Source organism: Protopterus annectens, chromosome 11.part0 (assembly GCF_019279795.1).
Source record: "Protopterus annectens isolate FY-2018-M chromosome 11.part0, PAN1.0, whole genome shotgun sequence".
Lineage (NCBI taxonomy): Eukaryota > Metazoa > Chordata > Ceratodontiformes > Protopteridae > Protopterus > Protopterus annectens.
The window spans coordinates 148,710,767-148,724,449 of record NC_056745.1 but is presented as its reverse complement, the minus strand read 5'-3'; the positions used below and the strand labels follow the sequence as shown (position 1 = coordinate 148,724,449).

At 41.4% G+C, this 13,683-nt stretch overlaps 1 protein-coding gene across 1 annotated transcript in view; it reads right to left on the bottom strand.

Annotated features, from left to right (window-relative positions):
* The window catches only part of AGBL3 (AGBL carboxypeptidase 3), a 1,419,881-nt gene that overhangs the window by 36,578 nt on the left and 1,369,620 nt on the right, over positions 1-13,683 (bottom strand). The window lies entirely within an intron of this gene.

Genomic DNA, 13,683 nt, shown 5'->3' with positions numbered 1-13,683 from the left:
CTCAGGTAGGTTACCCAAGAGGGTATCTGAAAGCTCCTTGATCAGATCCCTCTGAAACCTGGTGAAGTGTGTTAAATAGTTCAGGGATCTTAAGGTAAAGACCGCTGAACTAAGGGTGTGCTTACCGTACTGATCCATGCTCCTAGACTCCTTATTAGGAGGATGGACGGACGTCGAAGCCTCTGCTACATCTTGTTGGGTAGCAGATGCCACCACCAAGGCATCTACAGCCACACCTTTCGTCAAAAATTCCTTTTCTGGGGGTGCTGACAGGAACTTATTTGGGCGAGCAGGCACCGGTTCCACAGAGTCTGGGTGTTCCCATGCCCTTCGACAGATCAAATCTAGGAGTTCGTCGAAGGGTGGAGACACCCAGGAGGCGGAGGGCTGAGCCCCGAAGGCCTTAAGGAACACTGACTCGTCAGCAGAAGGGGGTTTGGAATGCCAGCCGCCTCGTTGTTTAAGGGCTTCCAGGATGTCTGCAAAGGAGACATCATCTGAGGATGACTTAGGGGACCCCTCTGCATCATCAAGATCAGTGTCTGACATGAGAGACTCATCGGGGGAGTCAAAGTGCTTCCTCTTGCACAATCTTTTCCTTGGGGGTTCCTCCGAAGAAGCTTCAGAGGGACCTCCAGGAGGGGGTTACCCCCAGTGGGGGTGACCTCAGGCCCCGGGGCTCCGCTGTCTAAGGACAGGGGGACTGCCAAAGACCCAGTCTCCGTATGCAGGGAAGGTGCTGGAGAGACCGTGGAGGTAGCCAAAGAAGATTTGGCTAACACACTCCTTATGGCCCTGAAGGCCGGACCACCAGAATCCTGGGAAGGTCCAACCCCCATGGCCACAACAGTAGACGGTACCCCTGCAGCCGACGCACCGAGAGGAAGGCTTGGGACCGAAAACATCAGTCCGGCGTCCCCGGGGCCGACAGAGGAGGTCCGCGTACCGAACTCCGACTCAAGAGCCGGGGTTGGAGTAAGGGTCGGGCCCGACCCGAAAACCTCCATTGGCTCCCCCAGCACCAGCTCCAATGGTGCCGAGGCTGTTGGAGGAGGAACCATAACTACAGGGTGGACCATCGGCTCCGAAGCCGAATGGGCTGGAGCCGAAACTAACTTTTGGAACACAGGAGACTGGAAAAGTCTTAGGAGCACCCTGTCGATGTCCGAATCAGACATCTTGGAGGATCTAGATGAAACCGATCGGGTCCGAACCGACTTCTCCATCAGCTCCAAAGGACTGGGGGACCGGCTCCGAATGGACTCGACCAATATCGGTTCCGAGGGAGATCCCAAAACAATTTCCCTCGGTGCCGAGGAGGGCTTTGGCGCTGAAGGGGAAGAGTCTGAGCCGGTAACCCTCATCGGCTCCAAAATCAGTGGAGCCGATGAAGGTGACCCGCCTCTTGATGCCCCAGTCCTCAGCTCCGAAACCAGAGGAGTCGAGACTGGAGGCATCGAGGTAGACCGTTCCGCCCTCGGCTCCGAAGTCCGTGGAGCCGATGGAGAAGCCTGCCTAGGTTTCTTAGCAGTCGGTTCCGATGGGCTGGTCGGAGCCAACGCTTTCTTCTTCTTGGTAGGAGAGGATGAGGAAGATAAGGCCTCCTCGAAGGAGGGTTTAATCAGCCCTTTCAGTATTAATTTATTCTTCCTCTCTTGGAGGACTCTAGATGAAAAGGCGTGACACACGCTACAGGACTCCTGTAGGTGCTTGGCGCCTAAACAATATACGCACGAGGAGTGGTCATCGGTTATAGACATCTTATAACCGCACCTCGTGCACTTTTTAAACCCAGAGGGTCTATGTTCTTTTGACATAATGCCTGTCAAAAAACACCAAAACAGTAGAAAGAAGCACTATCTTGTTAGAACAAATACTCTACCACAATAAAAAAATTTAACTTTAAACCTTAAACTTTTTTTTTTTTTTTTTTTTTTTTAAAGGCGATACAATACAAAGACAGAAAACACTAAAAAGGAGGGCCAAGACCCTCTAACTTAAACAGGTACTTGACCTCCTTGAAAAAAAAAAATATGAGAAACTAGCTGAAGAATAGGGGGAAGGCCCCTCTAACCTAAACGGGAAACCTTTCCCTTAAACCAACACACAATTTACCTCAAAAAATGAACCAAAACACACTCGTACAACAACAATAGCTGTTAAAACAGCTTTTGGGTAAGAATAAGGAATTTCCTGACAGGAAACTTTAGAAAAAACAGTACTTAGCTCAGCCAAGTTTGAGACCACGTCCTAGCTTGTAAGCGGCAAACGAGATCTGGGGGATTAGTGGTGGTGCATCCTGGGATAAAGAATAGCTCAGCCAATAAGAGGCTTCACTCTATAGCAAAGCTTGCCGAGTCGGAGCTGAGGGATCGGCTCCGAGCCCATCAGTACAGAATGTAGGCGAGATAGGATCACATAACATCATTAGTTACCCTATCAAGCCAACACTTTCTGAAGCTCAACCAATAGGCAGCAAGCCTTCAAAGAACACTTTACATATCTAAGCCATACCTATATTGGCATAACTTCTGATTGACCCTATGGGACAAAGTCATTGTTTACCCTACCAGGGCAGCATTTTCTGAGGTTCAACCAATGGGCAACAAGACATCTAAAACTCATTTCCATATCTAAGCCAGACCTATGCTGGCTACACCTTCTGATTGATCCAATGAAATACAATCACTATTTGCCCTATAGGGGCAGCACTTTCTGGGACTCAAACAATAGGCAGCAAACTATCCGACACTAATTTACATATCTAAGCCAGATCTATATTGGCTTTTTTTCTCTTGTAGTATAGTGTCCAGCTAAAATAGGAGAAATGTCCTATATATATATATATATATATATATATATATATTATATAATATATATATATATATATATATATATATATATATATATATATATAATTTGATTGCAACTACACATAAAACATGAATAAAATTTATGCAAAAAGGCAACACTCTGAATGCCCAAGTAGCAGTTGGTAAGTGCATGCAATGACTTCTTTGTATTCACAGAAAAAATATATATATAATCTGTGAAGGATGAACATTAAATTAAGCATGACTATACATAGAATTTCAGTTGTAGTATCCAGCTAAAATATATGGCATGTCCTTGGAGGGAGTACATAATTAATTTTCAGCTTCACCTACATATAACATATAAATGGGAGTTAAGCAAAATGGCAATGCTTTGATTGCCCAAACAGCGCTTTTTAGTGCAAGCAGTATCTTCTTAATGTGTGCAGGAGATATCTCTATGGGAAATGTAAGTTGGATTTAGCTACTCATAAGACATAGATATACATTCCACTAGAAAATAATATTCTGTTCGCCCAATTATCACATTAAAAATAATAAAAATACATGACTTTGTTGTGTGATTCACTAGCAGTGCATATAACTTCCATAACAGCAGACAAATATGACTAAGGTTGAGTAACAAATCTTATGTAGATAAATCATGAACACAATCCGTAACCAGTCTGATCTACTTTCATCTCATGATTAATCCCCTGTTTTTGAGAACCGGTTTGAGAGGAACCATAGAATTCAGACCAGGAGCATGATCAGCCCTCAGATTGGTAATCCAATGTATTTCACATAATTCAGTGTTATGTACATCTCCACCTCTGTTTCTTAAAGTCACACATTGTATGACCTTGAATAGAAACCTGTGTGAAGAGTGTTCAGATATATGGTTGGCAAGTGCATTCTTCATGTCTTTGTTCTTAATATCCCTCAGATGTCGTAAGACCCTGTCTTTCAGTCGCTGGTCTGTTTTGCCAATATAAAAGGCACTGCATAGACAACAGGAAGCAAGGTAGACCAAATGGCGGCTGTTACAGTTAGCATGTACTTTGAAATGATAGCTCTTGTTAGAGATGGGAAGTATAAAGATGTTGCTGCTATCAATACTTGGACAGGCTTTACAATGACTGCACTTAAAAGTACCTTCCCTTTCAGATCCAATCTGGTGGCCAAGGCCATCTGTTGATGTTCTTATTATTCTTAAAAGTGAAGCTCGGTTGCTACCCAACAATGCTTTTTAATTTGCTGTCTCCAGCCAACACTGGTCAGAACCTTTTAATGACCTCCCATACTTTTCTACAGACTGTACTATAAGTGAGTGCACATTTGAGTTTATTATTGGTACTTTCCTTCTCTTGCTCATTAACGCTTGCCATATTCTGATTACTAGGCCTTTAATCACAGTAATAGGGTTGACATTTGTTCCTTATGCCTTCATGGCTGTAATGGAACCTAAAATCCTTTCATCTATAGCCCCTACTTTCCAGGTTGCCATACAACCTATTATGTTCCTTTTCAAAATCAGTATCCTTGGTAGAAAGCCTAGAAATACGTACAGTTTGATTTTCCATGATGTTTTTGAATATGTGACCCGGGTGCATACTGTTACAATGTAGATGTTCTTCCATGTATTTTTTTCTGTGTAGACTAGTATGCAGCCTTTTCGTAGATTGCAAATCCAAATGGACATCTACAAAGCCGATCTCAGAACTAGAATAATTTAACTTGAACTCCAAGAAATCAGTACTGTTGTTCAAATAGTCAGTGAACAATAGTTGCTCCTCATCTCTTTTCCACAGAATAAAGATGTCATCAACGAAATGTCCATAATAAAAAAGATGCTCTTTCCATGGGTTCATTATCAGAGAGGACTTTTGACTGCTCTCATTGTGCAAGGACTATACTGGAGTAGCTATTCGGATGAGTGCCCATAGCTGCTCCCCAAATTTGCCAAAAATAGTCTTGACCATACACATAGACATTGTTCTCCAATACTAGCTCTAAAAGGAACATATCAAATCTGTCTGTAATCCTACTTGATTTAGAAACTCACAAATAGCTTCAATCCCATAGTCATTGGCAATCACAGTGAACAAGCTGTTGATATCCATGGTGACAAGAAGGAAGCCTGCAATGTCTTTCAAGTATTCCATTTTCAAATAAAGGTCATTGAGAAAACTGTCTGTGTCTTTCAGGACAGTGGTGGCCATAGGTAGAACCATCTCGAGTTGATCCTCCACATATATGGAGAATGGTTCAGACAGCCATCCTCTCCCTGCTACAATAGGTTGTAGTGGTGGATTACAGAGATCTTTGTGGATTTTAGGTAGCCCACTGATGGTGGGGATGGTTGGATTAATTACCTCAAAAAAGTCAAAAAGTTCCTTAGATATACGTCTTTCCATCAACATAAAAGAAAGGCTGTTTTGAAATTTGGTGCTCATCGATTGTAACTCGTTCTTACTAATCTTTCTGTATGTGTGCTCATCCTGCAGCATATTAAACATTCGATTTCTGTACCAGAAGGAATCCATCACGACAATAGCACCACCTTTGTCTGCGTACCAGTTGTGGTTCTTAGACCTCTTGCTTAGTACAATTAGTATTGATAGTAACATTATACAGTAAGATTGGACAGCTTTTTTTAAGGGCCTTAAAGTAGCTGATAAGGACGTGGCTGGTGGCAGTGATAACTACCTTACAGTCTGGGCAAAAGGGGGCATAGCTAGTAAACCTGTGCCAGCCTTTCCCAGGTGTGTGTGTGTGTGTGTGTGTGTGTGTGTGTGTGTGTGTGTGTGTTTGCGTGTATGTGTATGATGTGTATGTGTGTGTGTTTATGTGTGTGTGTGTGTGTGTGTGTGTGTGTGTGTGTGTGTGTGTGTGTGTGTGTGTGTGTGTGTGTGTGTGTGTGTGTAAATCAAACCTCATGTGTGTCAGCTACTTGGACAGGGACACAAAGCATTGCTTGGCTGAAAGGGTGCTGGAAGTGTTGGCTTGGCCACTCAGCTGAGATTTCAACCCTATAGCTGTGCCAGTGGGGTGTCTTATTGGGGATCTGGAGAAAGAGGGAGAAACCCGCCCCGAACTGACTGTGGTCTCTGTGTGCTTTTAAGGAAAGTTGCACTTGATGCAGAGAGCTGCATCTGGAAATACTGTGTGTGTACCTGTCATCCTCTCAATGTACATCCCCCACTGATGCTAGTGGTGAGGATTGAGACTCCTTGATTCCTGGACCAGTGGTGGGGCGTCACATATATTGGTGGGCAGTGGTGGGATATGCACATCACATATATTGGCTGATTATTGGTGGTATAGCCACATATTAGGATTCAGTGGTGTGGATATTGAATTCCTGTAGCCTGTAAACAGGGGTCACTGAAGAAGGTGATTGTACTCTCATTAAGCCACACAGTGAACATTCAGAGTTTCACATCACAATCGTTTTATTTATTTTTTTGTTAGCTTAGTTAGCCCGGGAGACCAGGCAAGGATGTCAGCCAAGGAGTATGGCAAGCTGACGAGGAGCCAGTTGGCTGAGATGTGCCAAGCTAAAGGACTGGGGCATACCAACCCGACTAAAGGACTGGGGCATACCAACCTGACTAAAGGACTGGGGCATACCAACCTGACTAAAGGACTGGGGCATACCAACCTGACTAAAGGGGAAATTATTGCAGCCTTAGTCACAGGTGCATCACAAACCAGCAACCAGGAGGACAATCAGACTGGCTTTGGGGATGTACAACTCTCAGAAAATGGATATTTCAACCTTTCCACAGAAGACTTAAAAATCTGCCTGGCGTTAGAGAGACTTAAGATGGAGGCCAAACATTTGGAAATAGAATCATCAGACAGACTGGTACACTTGGAGGCCAAAATAAATGAGAAACTGAGATGTCTGGAGGCCAACAAAAATGAGAAACTGCTGAGGAGAATGAGAGGCAGAGGCATCATGAAAAGGAGATGCTCACTCTTCACCAGGGTCATGGAGGTAATGGGGAAGGGAATAACCAAACCCCAAAAGCAACAAAGCTCAGTAAATTTCTTCCACAATTTACAGAGGGTGATAATTTTGACAGTTTTATTCATATGTTTGAGAGGGTATGTAAACAGTATAATGTTGACCAAGGGATCTGGATATGGTTCTTGATCCCCTTACTTCATGGTAAAGCTGTAACTGCTATTTCTAAATTGTCTGATACTGATTGCTTAAATTATAATACAGTCAAAACTTGTTTGAGTGTTTTAAACTCATTAACCCCGAGTACCTTCTCATGGCGCCTGTGTGCTTAAACCCGAGTGTGCCATGAGAAGATACAAATTGCAAGCTGTTACCCCCGAGTGCCTTCCACAAGTGAAAGTGTACTGCAGACTTGTAATTCACCTTAATGTAAACCACGCTGAAATTGTAACTGAATGTTTAATTTACCTTATATAGTTACGATTCAGCGTGTTTCTACATTAAGTGCACATTAAAGTTTACGATTCAGCATGTTTCTACATTAAGTGCACATTAAAGTTTTTGTAGAAAATCAGCTTTAAAAGTTCTTGATTAAGCAAGTGGTGGCAGTCAATCGGATTCTTGCAATCCGAGCCACCACTTGCATAACACCTCCACCCCCAGCCTAAATTTCTTTTGTTTTCCCCCTAATAAAAAGAGGATCCAGCAGCAGGTATTTCCTTTCTTTCTGCAAAGAACTGGAGATTTTACCTGCTACTGGATCCTCTCTTTTATTTTCTGTACTACCGAAACTTCCCGTTCAGCCCGGCTCAGCAGCTACCTTCTTTTCCTCCCGGTAAGCTTGTTCTGTATAGGGTGATGCACAGTGCGATTAAAAGTCATCGGAGAAAATATTTTAGGGCAGCATTAAGTGGTGATTATTTTGTTAAATTCTCGAGATATATTTTATTGACTTTCTCTGTTATAATATATCATATTCTCATATAAGAGTTAGTTTAGTTATATTATTTGCCCGCATTCCCTTTTTGGTATGCAACTTTATCATTCTCAACAAGGGGCGTGAATCCTGTAAAAGTGATGCCGACCTGACAATTACAAATCTTGTAAATAAAAGTATTGTATGCATGTTATCTTTAAAAAAGTTTACATATGGAATGCAAGGCTAATTGTTCATTGGCTCCGGTTCGTCAGCAGTTACGTTAGGCTAATTGTACTTTTATCAGCTCTTATTTTTTTGGTATGTGTTAAACCGAAAAGATGCAGTGGTGCCTTTTTCAATATAGCTCCAAAGACTAAGAGGGAAGGTATGTTCCGGAAATTAGAAAGTTGTGTTGCTTTATTCGGTTAGTTATTTTTATGGTTTGTGAATTGTTAGTCGTTAGTTGGTAGCCGTTTGGTGGTCATGTTTATGCATTATGTGAAGTTGTGGCTTGGTAGTGAGGGGCTTAGTAGTTCCCCTAGGTTGTGCTCTTGTGAGGACAATGATGTGCAGCAGCTTTAGACTTTTGCATGGTTTGGCATCCCCTAGTAAAGTAATGGACCAAGCTGACAAGGTTTGTTTTACTAAATTCCAAGAGGAGAAAATGCGGCCTATATTAGAGAGACAGCCTTGTCTTTGCAATCGGCCAAGGATCACAATTCTAACAGTTACTGCAGGTTAATGAGCAGATTTTGATTTGTCAGGCAAATGGAGGGCATCATCTTAGTAGAAAATGTGGACTTTTTCCCACATAGTAATTTCTTCTGGCTTTTCCCAGTTAGCTTTTAACTCCGGTCCGCTAATGATTGCAGTGCAATTTTACGGTGCTGAGTTCCCAGCCCCACATGCAACCTTCACGTTAATCATGTGCATGCCCATTCTAGGTCTAGTCAAGGCCTAGTAACTTGTTATGGTTTGTACAAACAAATGTTAGACTTTCAAGGCAAAATTATGACAGGCTATGACAAGAGAGAGAGAGAGAGAGAGATCTGGTGTCTCACTTGCAAAGGGAGGTTACTGAAAGTTTAGATTAAAAAAATAGATTTAAATTATAGAATATTGGGACAGAATACATTTGATACCTCTCTCCTCTGCTTTGAAATATCTGGTGTTGCTGTGTAACTTGAAAGCTGGCAGGACAGTTACCAGGCGGGACGACAAGAAAGTAGCACATTACCCTGAAAATATACATTTTGCTTTGTATGTGGGAATACCTTTTTAAAGTATTCAAGACTTTGGGTTTTCCTTAGCTTGATTAATCTACCTCAAAAGCATTACTCTATTATGCTTTATTTTGGTTGTGAGACAGCATAGAAACGCTGAATAAGTATGCTTTAAATGTGGTTTGTTTGTAGGGTGAAAACAGCTTAGGAATGCAAGTGAAGTGTGAGGCTGTTTAGAAATGTTATGATTGGTTGCTGCTTAAAGTCCAGTGTGTAATCCCCCACCTTTTTACCCTCAAGGTACTGAATAATCCTAGACCTATGTACATTTGCACATACCTATCCACAAAGGGGACAAATAGTCCTGGAGTGCCAGAGCTGGGCATCCCACTTATAGTTTACTTGTCTGCCCTTTCATATCTACCGGAGGACTTGAGAGATAACTGGTTGACTTTTTCCTTCAAGCAACTTCTTGTGAGGTAGATGCATAGAGCTATCAGATGCACCTTTCAGAAGTGATCCCATTATCATGTTTATTTATAGAATTTGGACATATCCAGATGTAGTACACCACATTCAAGCTAATTAGTAAAGAATTAAGTAAAAGTTACATATTTCAGATACAAAATAGAAATATTACACCACCCACAACTCCCCTAGTGTAAAATAAACAACACTTTTAAACCCAAATATGCTATTAATTTAACAAGAAATGCTTAAATGAAATTAAATAGTATTAGAACTGAAATATGAGCCACATTGCAGCCTTTTTAGTATCTTTACACATTACTTGCGCAAAAGGCAGAGGTACTGGCAGTCTACAAAAGCACCATAACCACCCATACCCCCATGTTCACTTAGTTTAGCATAATGCAAGTAAATATTATTAAAAATAAACTAAAACAGAAATTCTGCTTTATTACATGTCACATTCTTTTCAATGAAAAAAACATAAACAATTATTGTAGCTAGCTAAAAGTAATCCCATTCAAGCCCTTCTGTAGCTCTTCCCTATAATGCAACAGCCTTATTTTCCATTTCTTAGATGGTGGCAAGTACCCTGAGAACAAAGCCGATTGGATTCCCAGCTGGGGTGCCTTCTGTGTGGAGTCTGCATGTCCTCCCTGTGGTCGTGTAGGTTTTCTCTGGGTGCTCCAATTACCTATCACATCCCAAAGACATGCTGTAGATGGAGTGGGCGCTCTAAACTGGCCTTAGGTGTGAGTGTCTGTGTGCCTTCTGTGGAAGGTTGGGCATTGGGCTGGCAAATCAGCACTGTAAAATTCCATTGCCAATCGTTCTGCGGACTGTTCTGCTGTGGTGACCCCTAACCAGGATAAGCTTGAAAGGAGATGTTGATGATCCCGAGGAAATGACTGCATGAGGCTATCTAGCTAGTCTTTGTCAAATCAGGAAAAAAAAAATAAAAAAATAAGCCCAGGGTTTCAGAAAGGCTAGCAGGAAGCCTTATAACAGAATGTTTTAAAAATCCCATTCAGAGACTGGTATACTGCAGGGGGTTTCATCTCAAAGAGGGCTTCACCACAGAGATCACTCTTGTGGATAAAGATACATGCTGCTACAGTAGTCCAAGAGAGTGGCTAATATTAATTAATTAATATTAATGAGCTATGTGGTCCTGCACTAGCACTGTTTGGAATCTGTGATGGAGTTCATAAAGGTATGCAGCCTTACCACATTGCAGTTAGGGCTGTAGTTATGTTAGCGGCAATTACTAGAAACTATTGTTTCATCTGTGCATGTTACTGCATCTGTACATCTTGTGTATTACAATGGTGGCACTTCATGAGTGACAAGAAGCAACTACATATGCCTTGTTTGGAATATGTGTGTTTGTGTGTGTGTGTGTGTGTGTGTGTGTGTGTGTGTGTGTGTGTGTGTGTATATATATATATATATATATATATATATATATATATATATATATATATGTATGTATGTATGTGTGTGTGTGTGTATATATTGTGTATATATCTGTGTATGTATATATATATTGTTCTGTGTCAGTACCACAAAAACGTTTTAACAGTTCAGATTCAAATAGGTTTATTTAGAAGTGAAAATGAAAACTGTTTCTTGTAAAAAATATGGAGAATAATAGAAGCAGAATAAGATAGCAGATTTTTTAGGACAAGATATTCCCACTTTGGGTCCCTTAGTTCTAAAAACATACCAAACTGCAATTTTTCACATTCATTAGTTATAACCTATAGTGGACTTGTGAAAAACTTTAAGGATATCATCATCAAAAATTGGAGCATTTTTAAGACCAATGATTGCATCTATAAAACCCCGGGTACAACTCATTCATTTGTGTTTAAAACAACTAAAAACCTAAAACAGTTTGAAAGTCAACATATTACCTCTATAAAGCAAACAAATAAAGGCACTAGGTGGTGTAGTTTCTGTCACCAGTGTAGTTATATTTTAGAAATCACGGAAGTGGTAATGGCGAACCCTCCAAGTGGAATAACATTGGGTGATTGAATTTGTGCCACAAACATGTGATTAATATATCTATATGCAAAAATTCACTTCTGTGGCTCTGCTCAACAGTGGCACAGGAAAATAATTTTCCTGGGTGGCAAAAGCCAGGGTACCTTTTGACTAGGCTTATATAGGCCATATGGCCAACAGCCTAGTATGCACAGTGTAATATAATGAATGCCTACTCAACAGGTTATGTGCAGCAATTATCACCTGTGTCTCAGCATGTATACCTTTGCAGTAATGAAAGGAAGGTCATTATCACATTAGCAATCCGTGCAGTTACATTATAGCAGTGAGTCATTATCACTTTTCTGGGAAAAGTCTCAGCTGCTGTCACTGTTATTCACATAAGTAGCAGTCATTATCACTTTGATGAATGCACAAGTCAGGTTGTGTTTTTTCTCTGCTTGGAGTCATTGCAAGCAACCCCACCCTTGTTCTTCATCAACTGCCCACCCTCCTAAACCCCTGATTTTTTTCTTGCTGTATATATACTTATATATATTTGTGCATGTGTGTGTATATGGATATATATGTATGTACAAAATGTACTTGCACATATATACATTGGTCACACGGATATATATATATATATATATATATATATATATATATATATATAATTTAGGTGATTGTGCGTATCTCAGCATTTTCCTGAAGGGGTCATTTGGGTGAATGTGCAACATGTACTAATGAAAATGCTGGTAGGGGAAATAATTAATTTGTGTACCAACGAAGAGCTTGTGCATACATGGTCAGACTGCTGGAGATCGTAATACAGATACGGTGTAACAAATATAGGTTATCTATAGCTCAGGTTTCAGTAATGGTTGTTATAATTTTTTGTTCTGTATTCAGCTTTCAAGAATAATTTATTATCTGTTACCAATATGCAGATACTGCATTGAGGAACACTCATGGGTCTTATTGTAACCAGAGTGATGATCAGCTTCGATAACTGGAATTATTGCTTTTCTGACTAATTCTTACATGAATGAACCAGATAAGTTTGACATTTATTCTTGTATTACTGTACTTCTGCTTATACTCAGTAGTTGGGCATGTTTCCATGCTTTGTCAGTCATGGGAGGAAGGGCTCAGTAACATCCAAGTGTCATACTATTTTAACTGAATTATAATGATATAGTATTTCAACTGAATGATAATGCATGCCTCTGCACTCCACACTAACATGTATTAGAACATGCTAATGCAAAACCTGTGTGTGTGTGTGTGTGTGTGTGTGTGTGTGTGTGTGTGTGTGTGTGTGTGTGTGTGTGTGTGTGTGTGTGTGTGTGTGTGTGTGCAGTAGTAGTAGTAGTAGGTATGTACCTCTGCAGCGTCATCGCCACTTATGTACCTAATGCAAAGTATACTGCCCCTGGGGCTAGGATGGAAGATTTGTATGGGCTAACCAGGTGATAATGCATATGATATACATAGATATGTAGTCTTCTGTCAAACAACAGTAGTAATCTGTTTACATTTTCTTTCCTGTGCAGGTTTGTCCACCTTCTGGCACTGACATGGCTTCACAACCAGGAGAACGACAAGTGAGAGTGTGGGTATGTGGCCATTCCTACATTCACTGGGCTGCCAGCCATGCTTCCAAAACTGAAAACCAATACAACTTGAGCTTCCCCACATCCAATGTAAAGGTATACTGGATTGCAAGAAGAGGTATGCGTTGGAGCAGAGTACTGCAGTTGTTGGAAGAGAAGTGTTCCCTCTACCTTGAGCCCGACATCCTTGTGCTGCACATTGGAGGAAGAGAAGTGTTCCCTCTACCCTGAGCCCGACATCCTTGTGCTGCACATTGGAGGGAATGATGTCATCAGTCAACCACTCGGAAGGCTACAGTTTCAAATCACAGCAATTTTTGAACACCTGCAGTCGTGGTGGCCACGTTGTCATTTTGTGTGGTCTGACATAATTCCTCGACAGATATGGAAAACAGCAAATAGTCAACGGGCAGCACACAAGGCCAGACGATTACAGAATGGGTCCATGCATGGCACAGGGTCGGTGGATCTACAATCCGTCATGACAGCATCACCGCAGAAGATGTTCATCTGTTCAGAAGGGATGGCATTCACCTAACTGAGGAGGGCATTGCGCTATTCTTGACTGACCTCCACAATGGCGTGAGGAGAGCTATGCAGGATTGGTAATATGCAGCTTGTGAGAAGAATGGAAAACACCCATGACCAAGTAGGGACCAGTATGGTAAGTAAAACTCTATTA